Source organism: Varroa destructor, unplaced genomic scaffold, assembly GCF_002443255.2.
Source record: "Varroa destructor unplaced genomic scaffold, Vdes_3.0 BEIS01000006.1, whole genome shotgun sequence".
Taxonomy (NCBI): Eukaryota; Metazoa; Arthropoda; class Arachnida; order Mesostigmata; family Varroidae; genus Varroa; species Varroa destructor.
In genome coordinates, this window is record NW_019211459.1 from 29,077,387 (window position 1) to 29,099,102 (window position 21,716).

Below are 21,716 nucleotides of genomic sequence, written 5' to 3' on the forward strand. Positions count from 1 at the left end.
TACTTAGAGACCTTTGAAAAACCTACGCGACCTGAAAAAGTTATCCATCGAAACTATTTTTTGTACCACGTGGTGTAGTGTCCCACCATTTCGTAATTCACGACACCCGGTATTTAGCAAAGACGATCCTCAATTTGTTAATAAAGCACGCCTCTGTTCAATCTTTTACCTTTACGGTCACATATCTCGGTAAAAAGCCTTTATCTATACGAAGCATTTGTGTAAACACCTGTCGGGCGCTTAATGATGCCCACAGATGAAAACGTAAGCTATACAGGAGCCGCAAAATACGAAACGCATCTAGCATTCTTCTTTTGGCTACAAAATCAAACTTAGAAATTCATTTACTATGGTTATTGTTTAGCGAGGAAAGTTGCAGTTCCAGTGTTCCATTGACAGTTTTTCGCTGCTGATTGTCGCTAAAATATTCTATTACAACGGCTTTGTTGAAAATCAAAAGCAGTCCTTTGGAAAGATACAAGTGGTACTTCGTTCAGCCGGCAGGCCTATTCCGTTGTATGTGCAGACTTCCCCCTTGACTAGTTCATGCAATACATAGCTGAATTCTCTCACAAGTTGCCAGAAACGTAATAAGCTATGTTATTTCTATGGCTATGCTTCAAACACACAGACTAAGGATAGCATTGAGTGATATAAGCGTCTGTACTAGTATCATATAGATATATTTTAGCTGGTTTTAATCATTCTTCACTTTTTTTTTAGTGTTTTATTTCATATATCTACAATATCCTTGCCTTCACTTTACTTTTAGACCCACTTTTAAAAATCAGGCACAGAGGAAAGGTACCGCCGCTCCTATCCGCTGGCAAGCAAACATACAAAGGCGAATTAGTTAGCAGAGCAACTGGTATTCCTTTCAACAACATTAAAGAATTGCACTATTTCTTCGAACTACAAAAGCAGAGTTTCAGATGTCAAATTTAATGAAATTTATTTAGACCTGAGTGTATTCCTTAGAATTTCATGATCGAGACGTATCAATATAATTGCAAGCGACAGACAATGTCAGCGCAGCGTTGCTCGAAAATCTAGCGTAACAATGATGAGGGTGTGACGCAGTACGGGTGTCTCTTTACCTATCTGTCGTCCTAGGCTTGACAAGGCGGATACGCATTTAATTCAATTGCGTCATCATTGAAGCACATATCGCCTTCATGTTGTCATTTTTGTCATGTTTGCTTATTAACGAAGCCCAGACCTCCGTTTGAAATTTCCCCATTTCCTTTTGTCGCCATAACCCACGGCTGGAGACATGCTGCATGGCAGAGCTGTGTTAGCAGACTAACTGACCCACTCCGCTGGCGTTCATAGGCACCACATTTATGTCTATGCAGAAGGGTCTACCGTGCATAGCTGGAAATTACTTTTTGCAGGTCAAGTATTTTGTCGTTCAAGCGTTAACCCATTGCTTGATAAATCAAGACTGAGCCGCCTTCAACTGTTGCTGCTTCAGCGTGGGGTAGGGTCTAATCTTCGGCTGATTATTGTATAATGAATCGGTATCCTTTTCAAACATACGCGTACGTCAACGCTCAGTTATAATACAAGAACGTAATGAAAAACCTATTTTTTTTTTAATTCGAAGCAAATATCAGTTTTGATAGAGGTGGATAGTCCTCGCAAGGAGTTTATTCACTCGCAATTAATTGACTTACTATTTTTAAAAGTACAATAAAGAAATGTGACCTAATTTAAAAAATCAATGTCTTTGCAACTAAGCATTTTCGAAAAAAATTTTTCAAACTTGCCGCGTATGTTTTTTGAATATGTCAGCAACTGCGAAAATCAAATAAATTTTGTTGCCTAAATAGGTCTTCGAAAATATGTTTTCGGTATAGCATCAGTACAGTACTATACAGACTGGCGAGATCTTACTCTTAAAGAAAAAATATTATCAGTTAAAAACAGACGATGGATAGATTTTTTCCTAGAACTAGTTAATTCCAGCTATGGTGAAGTTTTCCTGTCTAGACTATACCGGAGCTCACTGATTCGGTTAGGGAACTGCTGAGAAGAGCGCAGCAAGCGCCGGCATTCAGGATCATTCAAGCGTACCGCACAGTTAGCAAGAATGCGGCCATAATGCTATGTTGGACTATTCCTACCAGCTAATAGTTATGGAAAGACGCGTCTTGAACGCTGTACCAACAGATGACGCGGAAGGCATAATGGTGAGTGTATGGCACTAGGAATCTGGCACAATACCCACATTCACGCCGGAGCTGTGAAGGACGCTATTCCTAACACTGAGAGCAGGATAACGCGGCTTGATGGACAAGTTACCTACTATCTCAGATAACCCAGTACTGTGCATAAGGCATTCCTAAGCTGCCTTTACAGAATTGTTAAAATCGATGGCTGTGTTTTGTGCGCAAGGGGCCATATACACATGTAGCTCACCACACGCGCGACGCGTTCGCCCATATTAGAAAGCGATACGCTACACCGGAAGTGACGTAATTTTTTCACAGAAGAATGAATTGTTTCGCACCCTTCACCATCCACTAGCGCGACAGCTGTTGCTAAAGGAAGGCTCTTGCGCAAGCAGTATTAAGGGACAAGGAATATCTTCTTAGGTCACTCCTAGCCGATCCGAAAAACACGTCGGGGCACAGATAAGCCTGTAGCCATTTCTCAAGCTTGTAGTACCGCTAAATAAAGGGCTGGGATGAAATATAGCGATAGAATACAAAAATATGAGCTCGTTACATGCTTAATTTAAAGGCACCTTTGCTCCAGGCAGTAACATAATATATAAATTATATGTATTTGACACTTGACATAAATTATATGCACTTGACAAATGCACCCCGACATGTGCTGGATACGCTACGCTTTATAGTTTTTCTTTCAGTTGCTCTACTTTTCGCGTGATGTACGTATACCGTTTTGTTGCATGTCGACTGTAGCTCATCCTCGAACGAGACTTCTAAATGATAACAGCTATGGTCTTCCAATAATAGTCAGCCCATCGATGAGTGGGCGCAGGCCTCGCCATTAACAGCTATCCACTTCGCAGGTAGTTAGGCTCCGTAATCCCTTCTGTTCAGGGTGACTTCGTGTTAAACGCGGACAATTACAAATTTAGACGTGACGCATTTTTTCAAGCCACTAATCTGGGATCCCTACAAATGCCTATTTCCCTAAGGACTAATGTGGCATTTCAAAAACCCAATTGTTCAATCTTCTTACACTGGAATATAATTTTAGCCTGATTAAAACTAACACATCTATGCCTACGACAATGAATACGTGTGCTAAATACGATGCACGTGACATTAAATTTATTTTTCTTACCTTTCCATTCCTACGTTATTTCGATGTTGTATAAAGTAAGCGTGACTGCTAATTATTTTATCCGCGTTGATGACATTTAGGTTGGGTCGTCTCGGTGGTTGAAATACAGCCGTTGCATAAAACAGAAGTTGTTCCGAAGAATTTTAGTGTCTTTGTATACAGCGGCGGGAAAGTGTAAGAGGGATAAACAGAAACTGCAATAGTAATAGTTGTGAATTGAATGCAGAAGGACGAGAAAAATAGGGCAGTAACGTTCATGGGGTTTGAAGTTCAGACGGCTATATTGATCGATGCGTTAGTTTTGAGAAGCAAGCAGGCCTTTAGTGAAGAAAAGAGAATATAGTAGGAGCATGCTGCAGTTTTTGTAGCTTATATAACGTACACAGCTGTCGCGGTTTGGTTATTGTCATACGTTTCCTATCCGACTGTGAAATACAAATACTTCTCAACTTTATCCGGCTACGTGTGTGAAATGTTCCATTCTAGGGAACTTTAAAATCAAGAAAAGTTTGTAAGAACTCGACGCTCATAAGATGGATTTAAGTACTTTGATGTTCTATGTTCTGATCACTTCCAGCGCTTCCGGCGCTCAAAGTAAATTTTGTAAATGTTTCAGCTTACAAACATAATGACGTTTAGATGATTTTAATAAAAAATTATCATTGATTGTAGTATTTTTCTAGTTTTTTGACGTGAACTTGAAAAATATGGGTTAGACTAGGATTTCATTTTGCTACTAGCGTACCGTGCGGGCCTCGCTCTAACCGATCATAGATTTGTCGCAATCAATGCCGTACGCCATGGATGGCATCGCTTGCTGAACTTTGAAGGGGTCGAACAAAAAATTGCGCAATGGATCGGCACATGAGACAGGTCGCTTTTTTGTCAAGAGCTTCAACGTCTGCCAGAAACGTAGAGGAAGTCCAAGGCGTCCCAGGGCGAACACTTCTCCCCCTCATAACTGTATAATGGAGGCTGTAGTAAATTCCCTCTTGACGTCATCTTGCACGCTTTCGATGGACAATAAGAGCTGGTGTACACCCTTATCGATACTTTCACACACACGCTATATATGTGTATATGCGCTTTCCTCGCCTCAGCCAAGTGGCCACATCAGCACTACACATAGCCGTATTTGAAAGCAGCCCGCAAGCGTCATAGGGGCAACCAGTCGCAGACATTGAACTGTGACAAAGAACTGGCGGCGGCACGCACGCAAGGAGCTTGAACAAAACTGCCTGCCAACGGTGCTCATCCAGGCGAAGCACTTGTGCATCATCACTAGCAAAACCACCGTCACCATTCAGTAAAGGGACCGGGTCGTTGGGGCTGAGCGAGAGTAAAACGGGGGAGGTTGCTGGGAGAGATGTGAGTTTCAGTTAGAGGGTAAGTGGAGAATGGGGATAAGGAAGATGACGATCGGCGGTGGGCATCCTCTAGCAGCCGAATGGGATGTTGCTGGGGAACGAGTTACAGCAATAGACTAGGGGAAAAGATCGAGGAGGCGCGCAGCGAAAACAAATAAAGAGTTGCTCATTTGCCAAGTAGGATAGAATTAGGAGCAGGAGAAGGCGCCGTTGCCCCACTGCAACAGCAAGAGGATGCTGAGGAGGCAGGCAGGCAGGCAGGCAGGCAGCTCACCCAAAGGGGGAGGCTGTTGAACGGAGCCTCGTGGAAGGTAAAGTATGGGAACAGGGGGCATATGTTTCTGTTCTTTTCCGGGAGGAAAGGGGTAGGAAAACAGGGCTCACATATTGAGGGGTGCCGCTGACGGAGGCGGAGGTAAGGAAATGGGCTGCTGGCAATTGTATACAGGAGAAGGAGGCATGAGGAGGAAAAAGATGAGGAGCTTTTGGGAAGATGAGGGCTTTCTGATTGCAGACACTTTAGCAAAGACAACCATACATACCGACCATTGTCCATTGAATGATGTGTGGCCTCCACCTTGGCACAAGGATAACAAGATAGGGACAGGGACGAAGGCATGACATGCCTCTACCGAGCAAAACGAGAGGGGAAAAGTTCGGGAAGGCAGTCCCGCTCGTTTGCCATCCTCCGCCATCCGCCGCTGCTAAAGAAGAAAAGCTCGGTGAATGCGGCGTTAAGAGATTGTCTGCGCTGCCGCAGTAAAAGATGATGGCGGAAAGAGTGAGGTGGGTTCAACCAGCTGAGGCCATCAACGCTCCGTACTTTGATTAATTCTTCAATCTTTTTTGTGCTTTGCCAATGTACTACATGCAGTGATGCGTTCACTTGTACTGCCTGTTGCGTCTTTTAAAATCAGCTGCTGCGTTCAATGAAAGTTTACGATAGAATCTTGTCTCGTTATTCTGTCACAGATTCAAAGCTTATCTAAATTGCTGGTTAAACCCGCGTATTACGGTTGTCTTCATGTGCTATATAAAATAATGACTTCGAATAATAATTCTTTTTTTTTTTTGTTTCTAATGGCTTTATTACCGTTCCCGTAACCCGCTTCATTCAGCGTTCAGCTCAAACACCACAGCAGACATTCGGAGTAGATGAGTTGGTGAGAAAACCTTTATCCAACAATCCCTCAAACGAAGAGACCCCAATGGACTCTTCGTATTCTTTCGTTACCTTTCATCAGTTATGAATCTACCGAGCCCACGTATTCCATTGAGGCACAAAAGCTTCAGATAGACAAATTGCCAGAAACGGAAATTTTTATGGCTATACTGTCAATGTATATCTGATCTAGAATAACTGAATTTCGTGCTTAGTATGGTGCGTGTCTTACACGCGCAAAACAAATTAACGCTGGCCACTTTCTCAACAGAGCCAGATGGAACTTGAGGGTTAATTTTGTAGAACACAATGTCTGTGAGGTAGCGTCCTACTGGACGCTATCTCACCGACATTGTTTCTGATGCCCTACTTCTAATTATTTCGACAATAAACTGATGCACTATCATGTTAGCTCATTAATCGTAACCGTAACGCAACTAAGCGGGAAAGCTTAGTCGTTAGCACAGTTGTTATAAACTACCAAATTTCACGGATTATGTTGTATTGGATCGTATCGTTTTCTGATGCTTATCGTCATACATATCCATTCCTATTCATTTCGACATGCTTGCTTTGTCCATGCTTCCGAAACGGTAACGCTAATCTGAAATTCAATTCTCGTTTCCCTCAACAGTGAACCTTCTTAACAAATTTGTAAATATAAAACCCTATGGAGACCTGTATTTCGTGAAATATATACTTTTAAATCCTAGCCTCTGCCGCATTTACTACACCACTGAACTTCTTACGTCAGCTATGCATCGTAACTCTTTTTCTCGTTTTACCTTCTAGAAGTGATGTAGACTGGAAACGATGGTATAGCATGTATAATTTCTATAATAATAGGACATCCCTTTGTTTTACGTTGACAGGCGTGTGCCAAATTCATAGCCTATTGTAGGTGCTAGATGTAATATTCAAGGGATATGTGTCCCCTGTCGGTTCACAGGCCATTCCTCCATGGAATCCAGGTCCGCTATTTTTAGCTATTGGTCCGATTCAACGCTCCCCGACTTTAGATATTCAAATTTTTGTCGCCCACGATGACTCCCAGGTGGCAGATTGGCGAAATGGCCATGGGTTCACAGCCCAAACGTCCCTTCTCAATAGGGACGGGTCTGCTCTCCCTTTATGGCCCCTACATGCAATTTGTACGCTTCAGCCAGGGGATGAAAGAAGATTCCGGAGGTATCCTCAATGGCAATAGTCATATCCAACAAAAGTCAGCTTCTACCTCACATTGCTGATTTTCTTTCAACTCAATTTTTAAGCAAAACATACATTTTCTCACCGTTATTTCTGTGTTGTAAGTTATATCATAATAGGGTCCGAACGGATTTCTTAGTCCTTTAATTTCTTGATGAGCTCATAGGTTTTGGGCGATTCTGTTAAGTCAATTGCGGCTATGCTCTTACACGCGGTAGATAGTTACGAAAAGGACAAGTTGGTGATGTTGAAAGCGAAGCTCTAAACCTAATGTACCTCTGATATATTCTCGCCGGAATAGAGACACGATTTTCTACGATGAGTGCCGACTCTTATTTCTAAACTGTTTGGTTTTTTTTTTTTAGTTTTTGTGTTGCAGTTGTGACAATAAGTTCTAATTCATTTCAAACCTAACTTAACTGTAATGATTCTCATAGAGAGAGCAAATTGCATTATACCGTTTTCGATAGCGATAAAAAAAACTCTCCCCCTTTTCGTGTTAGCGATGGTGGTAATGAGTACATTGTTATTGCTCATGTTGATTGCCGAACATGTTATTTCTATCACTACCAGAGTTGACCAGTTCTTACTTGATAATCTGCCTAATGCCAGGACGCTTTTCTCCGCTTTGCCTTTTGCCTTCTCTTTCCGTCCTTCTCTAAGTGTTACCAGTTAGTTGAAATTCGCGAAACTGTAAGGCAAATTACAAGGCTCTTTCTATCAGTCCCGTTCAAAATGACTAAACCTCGCATTCGTTACCGCTCATTGAATTCAAATTAAGCATTTCCGTTGGCAAAGCAATTTCCATTTGTAAATGCAGAAGGGCCACAGAATCGTTCGATCTCTTGCTGTTCGATTTCAACAACGTCTTGCCTTTGTAAGCTTTTTTAGAGCTGCATTTTCTTGCAAATCATACACAATCCCGTTTTGACACTTTCTGCCGTATCTTGTCGAAATCTGTTCAGTTTGCTTACTTGATAAACTTCCGGTTTATAGTTGAGTATATCAAAGCTAAGACCTTTGACTACCTTGACTCGGTACACCTGCTAGTATTCTTTCTTACCAGGTAGCCACTAATGACTGCTGTTAATGGTCTTGTAGCTATGCATTAGATACTTTTTGGGCCGTAGAAACTCTCACAAATGCACACTTACAACGAGAATTGGTCAAGGAACATTTATTGGGCCCAATTTACTTTATGGTTACTCTCCTCAAGGTTAGCGTTGTCTGTACTATTTGGACAACGGAGTGTTATTTAAAATAGTTCAATCCATGGTCCAGGACATCTAAATTCCGCTCGGCCTTGTGTTTCAGTTTACGTTGTGTACGGATCTATGTAGTCGTACTGTTTATTCAAGCGCCTGAAAATGGTCAGTTCATTGCATAAATTGGTTTTTCGCTATAGATTTCTTTCGGCATACAAACGCTTATTTTTCCAATCAGCTACTATTGCGCTGTGCTGCAGGACACCATTCTTTACCTAACAGTTACCAATTTCGTAGAACGTTATACCCTATAGAGCGGCGTCGATTAAGCATCTTCGTCATTAACGTAATGTCCGTCAACTTAAATCTATCTTATAGCATTTGAGGCAACCAACTGGGACACAAATGAGACCTCTGCCTACGTCCTCAGGCCTATGGTTATGATACGAATTGCAACTATAGAAAATATGGCGAATTCCGATATGACGTTAAGCTATATCTTGCTTACAGGAAATAAGTGAAATGCAATACTTGCTTAAAACACATCCTTAAAAATTTAAGTACATCTAGTTGATTGTTTCCACCTTACAACTATAGCGTCCCAAGTCTAAATTAACGCATGACACTAAAATTATTTGCGGGAAGACTTGCGTTTCTGAACAGATAAGGAAATTGATTTCGTTGCAAAGTTGTTGTACAATAAAATTGCGATTTGGTGTAGTAGTTGGCCAATATTGTTAATGTAGTCTCGATCAAATTTGTCCTGTTACCCGGCGATCTGTGGATTCCCCTGTCCTAAAACCATTACTACTCCCAGTGGTAGTTACAAGGGGTAAAGGCCGCAGTTGTCCCGTCATGGCGGTGGTCCATCCATATCTACGCAACGCGACTTTACTCTCTTCCTGTCGGAGCTGTCTATCACATCGTCCCGCTGGTCCTTCAGCCAGTGGTCAGAATCTTACTCATTCTGTTTTTCCTAACACAATTTGGCCCATTGCTTACGAAGCTCAACCATCGCTCACCCAACTAACTTGACCATTGGAATCATCGGTGGGGCCATTGACCAGTCGCTTGTGGGGCCCTCTAATGGATAAGCGTGGTGAATCTCGATCCTCTCTAGAAAGACCAATCGCATTCTTAGTAGGCTATGATTTACCATCTCGTAATAATAGGCTTTATTCAAGCGACAAGGAAACCCCAAGCACTGGTGAGTTTTTTCATAGCCGGTAACATGCTGCTGCTGCTGCTGGATTATCAGGCGTTGATCGGTTCTTCCCTACTACTATAGAGAAGACGAAGATATTCGCTCGGTTGATGCGTCTATTATGACTAGCAAGTGTGGGAGGATGTCAACCGTCAGCAGCAACACAACGGGCATTCCCTCGGCAATTCGCGTTCGACATCAAGCGGAAGAGAAAAATAGTTTGCTCATGAATCTTCTTCGATGGTGCTGGCGCCTGCACGGAACAGGTAAAGCTGGCTTGGCAGGTTCTGCAGCCGGAAGAATTGCAGCGGTAAAAAAAGCAATCTGCACTTGCATACCTGTTCACCTCGATGCATCGACGAAGATCATGAGAGGGCAGAGTTGCCGTGGCTACCAATCTGCGTAACAAAAAAGTCTAACTTTTTTCGTTACTGATCTGAGAAATCGAATTTTACCAAGTAGAAAATATATTGACAAAGTATATAATACAACCACTCCGCATCGAACAATGGCCATCTATATAGTTCGTGTCGCACAATAATAGTATGTTTCTCCAAGTAGCGAATTAATCTGTATATAACGTAGGTGAAGATAGCGAGGTGGTGTAGGTTCGAAATCAGGTGCAGGCATTCTTCTATAATTGCTAGAAGCCAGCGATATAAAGCAACGTTTTTTTAGAATGTAGCCCTCATCGCCAGCGTCAAGAGACACAGCAGTGAGACGAGAAAACAGCTTACGTATTTCTGGCAAGCGCGATTGACCGCTTTAAAAGACTTGGACAATTAAAAACTCATTCTTGCGGGAGATAAAAGCCGTGGACACTTCATTCTGGGGTATTGCAAGGTAAAGGCGCTTAGAGATGCCACCTACGGATTTCGAAATTAGTTATAGTAGTAGCGCATTCGCTATAACCTACAGAACCAGGACCCGGCACGGATTTACAGGAAATAATAAATGCCATCGTATAGTAAGTACAATCGATCGTTTCATTGTAAGTGCAACTTTGCCGTTAGTCGTTAATGTCATTTCAACTAGCTAATCAATAAAGTTAATTAAATTAAATCAGTTAAAATAAAGTTATTTTAATTTTCGCCTAAGGTAAAAATGAAATTTACGCAAGTAAAATGCAACTGCACTGTATTAAGTGCAAAGTTCAGGATTACATTATTTGGGCTTTGTTACGGCATTGGCACTAATACCTTTTCAGCGGTTTGAAGGTATGAAACGATTTCAATATTAGTGCACGTACCGAAAGCGCATGCTTAAGAAAACTATTGCTATGGAAATATTTAACAGCAGCCTTAAGAAGTTAAATAAATCTGTACGAATAGTGCCATGGGACGTGAAAGTACGATTCACAAACGATATACATTCATTATCGTCGCTACATATATATGTATAGATATACCTTCAATTCGAAGTAATGATGGTAACATCTGAAGGTTGTGAGGTAGTCCAATGTAACGCTCGGTTAGAAACCGAAAACTGCTAGATTTGACGAATAGGATGATAAGCCAAACTTATTTCTTTCGATTCTTTTAAAGTTTGAGGCTGTGTGAGGTTTCTGAGTAATTTTGAGAGTAAACAATCCCAGTTTTACCAGTACTACGTTGATTATACTTAAAGTTTTCGCTATAGCGTAAATTTATGAAGTGCGTGATGCTTCATGGATTTTAGAATTTTTGTCATTGGATCAGCCTTAATACGGTTGCCCACAATAACCTATCTGGTACATGCTGACGAATGATACTTGTTTTTGATCATTTTGCATATGATTCAATGCCATTCACTGGTTAGTACTATTTTATATGAGTTGACTTACTTTCGAAAAACAATAATACTCAGCAGAGTTACGCTCGTGTCGGTTTTTGTTTGGGGAAAGTCCACTTTCGTCTAAATAGATGTTAACCTTAAGGCTCTCTTGAACCACTGTTACAGTGGGCAACGCAGACATCGCATTTGTGACCTGATACAGATCTACGCATCTGTCTGATATGTTTTTGTGTACAAGTTTGAACGCTCGAAGTTTGCCACAGTAGAAAAGAAAGTATGCCAATTTTTTTTGAGGAAACGTTTCCATAAAATTCGTTGATGATCTTCACATAACTTTGCAAATTAAAGGTTATCAGGAGCTGTGGTCATATTAATAGAGCACCACCTAATACACATTTACTATAAACTAATTATGACCTGACAACCCTTCATTGTCGTAAATACGCACTGAAGGATACGTCAAATCTTTCTGTGCGTTAGCCGTTACTACTAACATTTAGTTTACTTCTACTTACTGTATTTTATACAGTATAAGTTGGTTGACAATGTGCACCTGTATTTTTGCCATTTAAATGTTTTTTAATTTTAGAAAGCAATTTTAAGGAAAAGTCTCAAAATTCACAGATTGACAACATCATATATTTGCCTATTAAACATAGAAATATGTTAACTAGCCCAGTTTTATAATCAAACGCATATACACTTGGGTACGTGCGTAGAGCCAGCTGTTTGAAGTAATGCAATCTTTCAAAATTCAAAACATTCATTTTCGTTGATAACATCATACCAGTGAAAGATTGATTTTGGATAAGCTACATTTCTTTAATTTTACAGTTAGACCCTTGCAGTATCTAGAAGTACCTGGGAAAGACGCGAATCAGTAAATGTTATGACAGATGAATGTTTAAAACTGTTCTGGGGGCATCTGTGCATACGCAGATTTGACTCAGTTCCGGTTTTGGACCGCGCGTGTCGCTTGTGTGGGCCGTGTTAAAGCAGCTAATGGCGCTGCGGTCCTGCGAACACTCCTAATAATACAGGTGTGCAACGCCTTAGGCTGAGGTGACCCCGGCATGAAACGATGGCATTGTCTTAAGCGGACTATCCAGAGCACATGACGTTCTATTCATTCGGTAACGACCGATCACCGGCTAACGTCGACGAGGAACACTTACGCTATTGTTCCTATGTTCGAGAAATCGCCGCCAGGCACTCCGGTCCGCCACATCAACCCTACTTCCCTCTTCTCAAACACGCACTCTATGGGGTGGCAAGAGGTACATACACACACAGATCGACACAAAGACCAGCCAGTGGTGCAGGCACGGTTAACGAGAAGCGCTCTCACGCGTAGTAGAAGAACGATGGCAACGGCCACCCACTGACCACATATATATGCACATAGGAATGGGTGAGACACATGGTAGACTTGTAGTTTCGGACTATCACCAACTGCCGGCACCTTGCGATCAATAACAGAACGAGTTTATGACCGAGTGATTCTGACAAAGTTGTTGAGGTTGGACCTAGACAATCTCTCTCCTTGATGCACAGTTACGAGTTATTGCTGTTGCTAGTTAGTTAGGCCTAGCTTCATCGTAGCTCCCTTGTGGCTCAATGGAACCCTCAAATCAAACCGTTGCCGGTCAATACGGTTGTTTTGTAGTCATGGTTCTAATGTCTGCCTCTGCATCCACGCCTTGCTTTCTGTCGAAGGATATCACACTCGCACTGAAACATCTGCACAACAATTGGCTAATATGTTGGGGCGATGGTTACTCCGTCCGACATGACACTAATAGAGATGCCACGTATACAAAGAGTTCTACTAGGTGTCTTGATTGCAAATACTAAAGGTAAACACTTTACCAGGGAAATAATCTGAATTGAATTAGATTGATCAATGATATGAGCTCGAACAAGGTCTTCTTGCGCATAGCATATTTTGCCGTAAAGCTCAGTTTGATAGTAAAAATAATAATGTATTTTACTAAACACGTTGCAACAAAGACGACTTCTGCACAAAATCTTCCCGATTTTTCCTGTGAATTATGTGACTGGCAATGGACGGCCCAATGGCTTTGAGCTTCGCCGTTGCATTTGCATTATTGCACGGCTGGACAAAACTAAAACATGTGCTGTTTTAGTACAATTTCTATATTTCTATTTTTATATGTATATATATATATATATATATTGGAGTTTTTCAACGAATTATAGCCAAAGGCCATTTTAAAAGTTTACGCAAAAAAACTGTCGAAAAAAAAGGAAAGTAAGTGAAGTCAATAGATTATTTGCTAGTGAGCTTAGAATTTGCTACTATTTCCTTAAATTAAAAACTTATCGTATATTTGGAATAAATTTCGGAAAACTTTCATTATGCATTTTCTCATGGTAGCTGGCCTCATCTTCCGAATGAGAAGCTGTAATTTAAAAAGTGACAATGTGCATCCCAATTGAAATTAAGAGCATTGACCGAAAACTTGAGCTTTAATGTGTCACACAAATCAGAATGGGCATTTTCCTAAAAACAACGAGAATATTTTGTACTACTACGGAATCTAAGAGTTACGAAAACCGTGGATTTTAATCCCAGATTTAGCAACAAAAGTTCCTAACCTGAAACACCGCTCTTCCATTTTATTTCGTGTTCCAAGTAGCTTGTATATTTTAACCATTTTCTGGAGAAGACTAGAAGCGGTACCCTTGTACTCCATTCCAAATGGATCTTCTATGAATAATGCTGTACAATGTAGTCTATTTGATCGAGTCTAGTTCAGTCGAGTCTAGTACATTTGAATAGCTTGAAAACACGTAGAGCTCTTCTGTGAGCTTGCACTGTTAATTTAAGCTTAAGGTGGACACCGTCGTATGTGTTCACTGGCGGCTAACGGGGTAGCAAAGTCAGAACTGATAATGGTAACTCAGTACGTATTACTTGCAGCTAGTAACTAACGCTGGATCAAACTGATATACCATGTATTTTACTTAATCAAACCCGAAATAATTTCATTTCGATTGTCCATCAGATTTGGAGCATCAAGTTCTCTTGTACTTTTTAGACCGTATTGGTAACTGACGTAGACTGCTACGGCCGCGGTGTAGAGACGCTTGTATCTTTAAATTCACTGTTTCCACAAAATTCCGGGCAATTGTCCAAGTAGATACGTTGTAATATATACCTATTTCGAACAACTAACACTTAGAGTCATATACTGCTTTTTAATCTCATTTTCGAATCCATTACAAATCGTAGGGCGTCTAGTCGGCATAATTTCGAAAAAGCTCGATGAGGTTTGGCTTGACCACGTCTTCATATCGAAAGAAGCTCGCGCAGGAATCAAAATATGTGTAACTAACTCTATTATACATCTTAACGATTGTCAGAATAGCCTCACTAGACCCTCTCACCTTGTCTACAATTGGTTCATTCATGTGGTGACTAAAGCCTTGTAGAGTGCAAGCTAAACACTTAAATTTAAATTAGGCAAAGTATATTTTGTATTGGAAATCCCAATAAATATTTGTTTAATATATATAGAAGAATATACTTTCATAGTGTCCGAGCTTTTCTAGTTGGCATTTTATCCCTAGGTCTAAAACGATAGATAAGAGAATTTACTTTTTAATGGCGAAAGTGGAGTATAGTTTGTAGGTAACTAGCGAGAATCTTAAGAATGATTCGGCACAGAGTATCCTAACGTCTTATCGTCGTGCATAATGAAGGATTTGCGATAGTCTTTCACATCCAGTTAGGAAATAGGTTGTAGTCTGCAAGTGAGACACATTGCCTTTCGCATGAACAAATCTAGGGAAGATTGTGTACGTTTGCTACACGATTATGTTCCAGGCCTTTAAAAGCCCTAGGATGTGCTGACTGAATGCATCTGCCTCTATTTGACACAGTCGAACTTTTCGGACCGGGCCGGACAGTTTGTTTAGCGGACCGAGTTTGAGCAGACAACAAAAACACAGTTCCACGATTTCATATCTTTTGTGATATGTGCTCGGGTTTACTCAATTCACGGCCGCAAAAGACGTTTAAGATGCTAGTCCCTACAGCGGCAGTTTCTTTTGAGCTAACGCTATACTCGTTAACCTTTTTTTTAACACAAAAGAGCCAAGAAAGATTTCTACTGTTTGGTATCAGCCACTACAACATCTACCACCTCAGTTCAGTCACCAAGACCCCTACGGCAGGCTCATCAAAGTCGCGAATTTTAAGTTATGGCTGGACCTGACCGCCGGCTGGTATTGTTCGAACGGCAGCGGCATCCGGCAGAACGTGCCTAAACGCTCCGCTAAAGCACGTACTTTGCCATTGCTGCTGACCGATAAGAGTTGGCGGAAAAAGTAGTCCGAAGGCCGCCTGTCTCCATAGAGAGCTTTAAACCAACGGAAAATCCAACGTCCATGACGGTGCAGTTACTTTATTGCAGTCATGAACAAAGCTGCTTGCTGTGATCACTTTCTCAAGACCATAAGCAGCTGCTTCTCAGCAGCAAAACACTCACGAGGCTTTCTCATTGAGCACAAATAGATGAGGCCAGCTAAGGAACGACATGAGTACAGCGTCATCTATTGACTTCTAAAGATTTTATAAAATATTTGCATCGAGCTCATCATGCCTAGCCGTTGACGGCAACTCGAAATCGAAGCCAACGCAACAAGTGGATCATTAGCGGATGCTTCGAGCATGTTAGGTGACTGAAGCGACAGACAACGCTGTTTACAAGACTAAGCTGCCATGAAGTCCATTGTACGACCACTAGGAGCTATATCTTTGGTCGAAGATAATTCCCAGCTACTTGTAGATTTTCCAACTGTCCTACCTTAGCGACGATGGCTATGATTTCATGTTCGAGTTCCCTTCAGTGCCGTATTTAGATCAAGCATGTTCTATCAAGTGGCCGGTCGGTCACTCTGTTGACTTCGAGCGCATCTTTAGTAAAGGTACGGTGACGGGACGCGTCACCCGATGCACGCTAAGAAGTCACGCGCGTGACTTACGCGCTTTTTCTACGACTATGATAGAAGAGTCGTCTTGTCCGAATTGCTAGCCGATCCGGCATCTCCGCTTCAACGAATCCAATCATATTTACGATAAACGACTGTAAGTACAATGGGCAGTATTACAGATGACGAATATAGCTCTCCAAGACTGACAAACGTCTTCTTCCCTCTTTCGCTTACGGAACCTTAGTTCTTTGTCGTTAGTTCTGTTATGCGCAATATCCCTTCCGGTTGCAAAGTAAAATTTACTAAAGCCTACTGCGCAACCACACAGTTGTAACAGAGTAATGGAGCAAGGAAATGCATAGTGCTCGCTTGTTTGTTTGCACATGGATCGAAACGTATTTTAGCGGAGGGATTTCTTTGCGGTGCAGTAAGCGATAGGTATATATATATATATATACATATATATATATAACTAACGCGGTAAAAGCCAATAACCCAAGTGTGGATTCGACTAACAAAGTTCTAATTGGCGCCCTCTACCCAAAAGTTCATAGGTCGAAGAAGAGAATGGGTCGGAAATAAGCCATATATATATAGTCTAGAGGCAGCTAACTGTGGTAGTTATACTTCAGGGCTGCTTGCTAACTGCTGGTGCAGGAATGTCAAGTACGAGGTGGAAAACGATAGCAGAATGGCAACAGGACAAGGTTGGCAACCTAGCATGCCACCTGTCGAGGTCGAGTGACAAGGAACAAGAAATGCTGAAACATATCGTATTAAGATGTTTATTTAAAATTTAAGTCTATGAAATGTAGAGATAAAAGACGTTCCCCGGTTTACCAAAATATTGTGGAATAAGGCGACGACCCTACCAGAATACTCAGGAGCTAGAACACCACGCAGTGCCAAAAAGTTCGTCTACGCGTGACCATCTCTCTTCTCGATGACCACTCAAACCGCTGTATTTACTGTCGGACTTTCGGAGCATACATTACGATTATGCGTATCTGCATTGCCATGCAATAATTATGTAATTTTTTTTTACCAATATTACATGTACGTGTCACATGCCGAGTAAGTTGAAACTATACAGGTTCAAGAACTCTCGTTTTAAACGAAGCCGCCAAATTTCACAACAGTACGCACTTTTTGCTAAAACTAAGCAATTAAAGAAATGGGCTTTTAAATAATAAGACAGAATTACAAACCTAGGTAATCGACTGAATTATTTGTACGATGTGCCTATTAGAATCCAAACTGCAATGACAGCACAGATTTGACGGGAAGAATATCCCCATAGACTGTGTCGATATTCACCTATTGCAAAGCACACGTTTGGAAATTCAAATGATCATACCATTTTGCTAACACTATCCAGACGCATTAGATATAGTCATTTATAAGAGTAAACGTTTTTAGAGGAGTTGTTTAATTTAAGAGCATAAAAGCTGTACCTTCTAAAGGGGAAAATCACGTCTTGTATATGTGTAAGGTAAAAATTAATAGGCCGGAGGTAAAAGTCTTGTGGGACACTGTATGTGTTCGGACCATTCCTGCTCAAGCTAGTAATGCCAATAGATTTGTTTTCGGGGGAAACTATGCACCTATCTATGTTAAGAAAGAACTGCTAGCCTGGGGGGGGGGGGGTGGTGCTTACTCTGTTGTATGTCTTTGGTAAATTCAGGTATATATAATAAAATATGATTTTGTAATTGTTGTGCAGGACTTGCACTTGGACCACATCCACTAAATAATGTAGTGTGGTGGGTGTAGATTTTCCTTAAGTCGGACACAAAAATTGTGGGAATTAAAAATGCGATATATATATATATATATACAAGTAGTTTCTCTTGTATACTTGATGAGCGTGTAACGATTGCGCAACGATATATTGTATGAAGTATTAGTTACAATACCGCTTTCAAACGATGTACAAAACAGACGTTTTCATATTAAAAATGCTCTTCTTATAAAATAATAGTCGTAAGTTTTGGCAATTGCTTCATTTTCCATACAATAAATTTAGAATCCGATTAGAGAGCTTCAGTTATTCTAAATCTGAGCCTTGTTTTTGATCATCGTTGCTACCCACAATCGAACATAGAAAACTATTTTTACGAAAAACCACAAGTCGATTATTGCGTATGAAGTTTCTATCACAAATACTATTTTTATTTCTAACGATATCTCATCTATATGCAATGTAATTATATAAAAGCATTCGTCACAAACCTCTTTCTTCAATCAACACGTATACGTTTTAGAATGTTATTAAGGTGCTTGCAATTTAGTCTTGTTAGTCCAGACTTAAAAGTTAGAATAGCGTGTACATTGTCGGGTAAAGAATTGGAAGCTGAGGTAAGAAGAGATAGGGAAACGTGATCGTACATGTCGCAAGCGGGACATGGGTGTTGAAATCGAAATGTAGACACTTCACCATGATAGTGAAGGTAATAAAATGGAAAAATGGAGCTCGTCACAATGAGAAGAGCTGCAAGCTTAGTCAAAAATGTAAACTGTCAAGTGGGAGGAACAATAACTCTTACAGGCCCTGAGTTAATTTTTATAATTATCGAATTGTAACTACTGGATCAGATAAAATCACGCGAGTTTCCAGTTAAAGACGGAGTGTCTCAATTCAAGGGCATATCTTGACTGATGGACCGAATAATATAAATCAACGGTAGGCTTTACTGTAAACTAAAACAAACGAGAACTGTTTTTGTGTGGCGTCATAGACATACGACTTAGTCGAATTCTGCTGTCGGCAAACGTAATGTACTGTAAATGCGTATAAATTGAAAATATAAATAACTCAAGTTCGCAGGAAGATGTCGTGCTGAGAACAATACAGTGGCGCATAAACTCACTGCGCATAAACTGCATAAATAAATGGCAGATAAACTAAACTTATTATAAATTATATATGTAGGTAGGAGAGTCAGGTTGACATAAAACTTCTTGACCGTTAACTTGTTCTTGACAACAACTTCTTAAAGCTACGACAGTTTATTTGTGTCTAAACTATCTTATTTCACACTTTTCCGTATTAGTGAATGTGCGCAAATATTTTTTCTAAATTGACTGTATTAAAGGCGCTTTACAAATGATTGCGGAAGAAAACTCCATGGCTAATTTACTAAAAAATTCGGGTTTTTTTGCGAATTTTGTCGATTTCTGCATTTTGTCATCAAGGAGTTGTTATTTTACAATAGTAATCCTTCCACTGCCAAAGAATGTGCAGAAATAAAGAATAATCGGGTGATTCAATTCGATAATCATCCGCAAAATAAATTGGAAATTGCCTTGTTTTAAAAAAAAAAAAAAAAAATAGAGTTGAAGTCCTAAAATAAGCTTCAATGATTCTTCGATGGTTATATGAGACTGCCCCCGTGTTAGCTGTAAGGGTAACGTATTTGCCCCTAATTTTAGGGACACGTGGTGGTGCAGGCTCGAACCCGGGCGTAAATAGACTTTGTTCCGTGGTAGAAGCCAACCGTGTGATGGAATGCCTAGCTTTGATACTCCAAATGAAACTCGAAACGTAGGGATTCTTTGTGTGTAGATACGTATAATTACTATTGATTTTCGATGGACATTTAAAATATCGATAAATTATGGGAATATTTTAACCCGTTGTGTGTAGCAAACTATGCAAAGAGATTTAGAGGCTTCGCGCCAAGTTTCAAAGATATTCACCTCGTTGGCTGTTTCTGTAAAGCAGAGCTAAATTCTGAATGCACCGATGGCTTTCAAACTGTCTATCTGGCGCAAAACAAATCCGCCATCACTCACAGATTTCTACGACGAGCTGAGCTCCCATTTTATTAGCAGTAGACCCTCTAAGCTTAAGCTCGTGGTATCTAGCTAACTGCCCTGCTGATATGAGAATTGCCTTCATATATCTGCTGGTAATTAACTGTTGCTGGAGGTGTGACAAGACGTTTATGCTCGTGTTGGTTTATGATGTTATTTGCAGTCATCACCGGCTCATCGTAGCCGCCTTGTCAGCCCCGCCCTCGCAGAGACCTATCGAGTCATTTGTCTATGAGCTTATCTCGCGAACTACCTTATGCAAACGATTCATTGAGCGATTCGTTTTCGACTTAAAATAGGCCTTTGAAACTAAGTAGTCGTCCATTCGTGTTTTTTTTGTCAAAGCGAAATGCGCTAATAAAAGCCGACCACACGGATGCCGAGAAAAATAGAGAAAGTACTGCGCCTGACAGCCTACCTCTTAGTATAAGCACCCGATGATGTGAGATGGCCCTGGTCTTTCATTTGCTCCAACTGTTCTAGCCGAGTTCACACTCTTTTCTAAGAAGGGAAGACAGCCGACACCTGACAATATTCTGGAGTGCTCTGTTGGAATTGGTTAGCCAAAGCGCTCACTCAGTGTGGAAGTAAATGGCTTGAAAACAGAAATTTCGATAGTCGATACACGGGTTGTAAGCGTCCACTGGGATCGTGCATAGCAGCCAGTTACTGAACCTGAAAGGAAGGAGCCCGTCGAGTGCTGCCAGTTCTAGTTTCTGTCTCGACGTGTGTGGTCATTAACAGTTGGTCCATACTCAACAAACGACGTCGAACGGACGTGTTAACTTCTGTTCCTTTCTACAAGTAGCAATGCGATAGCACTTATGGTTACTTGTAGCTAATCACACCCCCTTAAGCCATTTACATACTTAGCCTAAGAGCTTGGAAGGAAGCTACCTGGTCATCCGAACAAGTCAATTTCCTCCCTAAACGTTGAACAGATGATCAAAGTGAACGTCATTAACAAGGTTAAAGTCAAACAACTTTCTGACAAAACGCGAGGAATGAGCAACATCCGTCCGTGCATTATATCAGTTTTACGCTTTTACATTGCCAAAAGTATTCGTCTCATGTAAAAACGGATATAATTTGCTAACGTAGCATTAATTTGCCCGGGAACGACAATTATATGTAGAAAATATGCGTTTATAACAAAAACCTACGACCGATATGGAATTTCTAAACGTATTCATTATTATGTCACTAGTGGTCACTACAAATCGATTTGACCAGTGAAATTCCGAGCTGGCAGAAAGCGAAATTTAACGAAAGGAGTACATTAATCGGTATACGTGTTTCTAAGTAACGCGGAGTCCAGCCGTCGGAGTTGTGTGCGGCATTTCACTGGTTATCTGTGTAATATCCGGCCCCAGCAACGTTCAACTCGCCTCCTAAATTTGCCCTTCCCTAACCGCTTGACGAAGGAATTTCTATCAATATATATGGCTCGTTTACGTTTCTGGTCGTCTCATCCAGCAGCGTTTAAATAAAATTATTTTGACAAACATTCACTGGATTCGCTCAGTACAGCATATGGTATATCGCGCTGCACGCATCACATACGCAATCGATATCAATACGGCATATTGTGAACTGGTTCTATAGAAAAAAAAGTAAAGGGAATATGCTGATAAATAGATTGAATTATTATGTTTACTTGATACCTATATTATCTGGATCTGTTGCGAGTGGACGCAAAATTGCGT

The 21,716-nt window shown here is 40.8% G+C and overlaps 1 long non-coding RNA gene across 1 annotated transcript; it reads right to left on the reverse strand.

Moving 5' to 3' along the window:
* Positions 1–2,727: 2,727 nt before the first annotated feature.
* On the reverse strand, positions 2,728–14,553 carry LOC147755091 (uncharacterized). Its single transcript, XR_015330250.1, has 4 exons — positions 13,855–14,553; positions 5,228–5,389; positions 3,319–3,408; positions 2,728–3,076 (listed from the first exon to the last, which is right to left on the reverse strand). It is a non-coding gene; the product is annotated as an uncharacterized LOC147755091 (long non-coding RNA).
* Between the last annotated feature and the right edge of the window lie 7,163 nt (positions 14,554–21,716).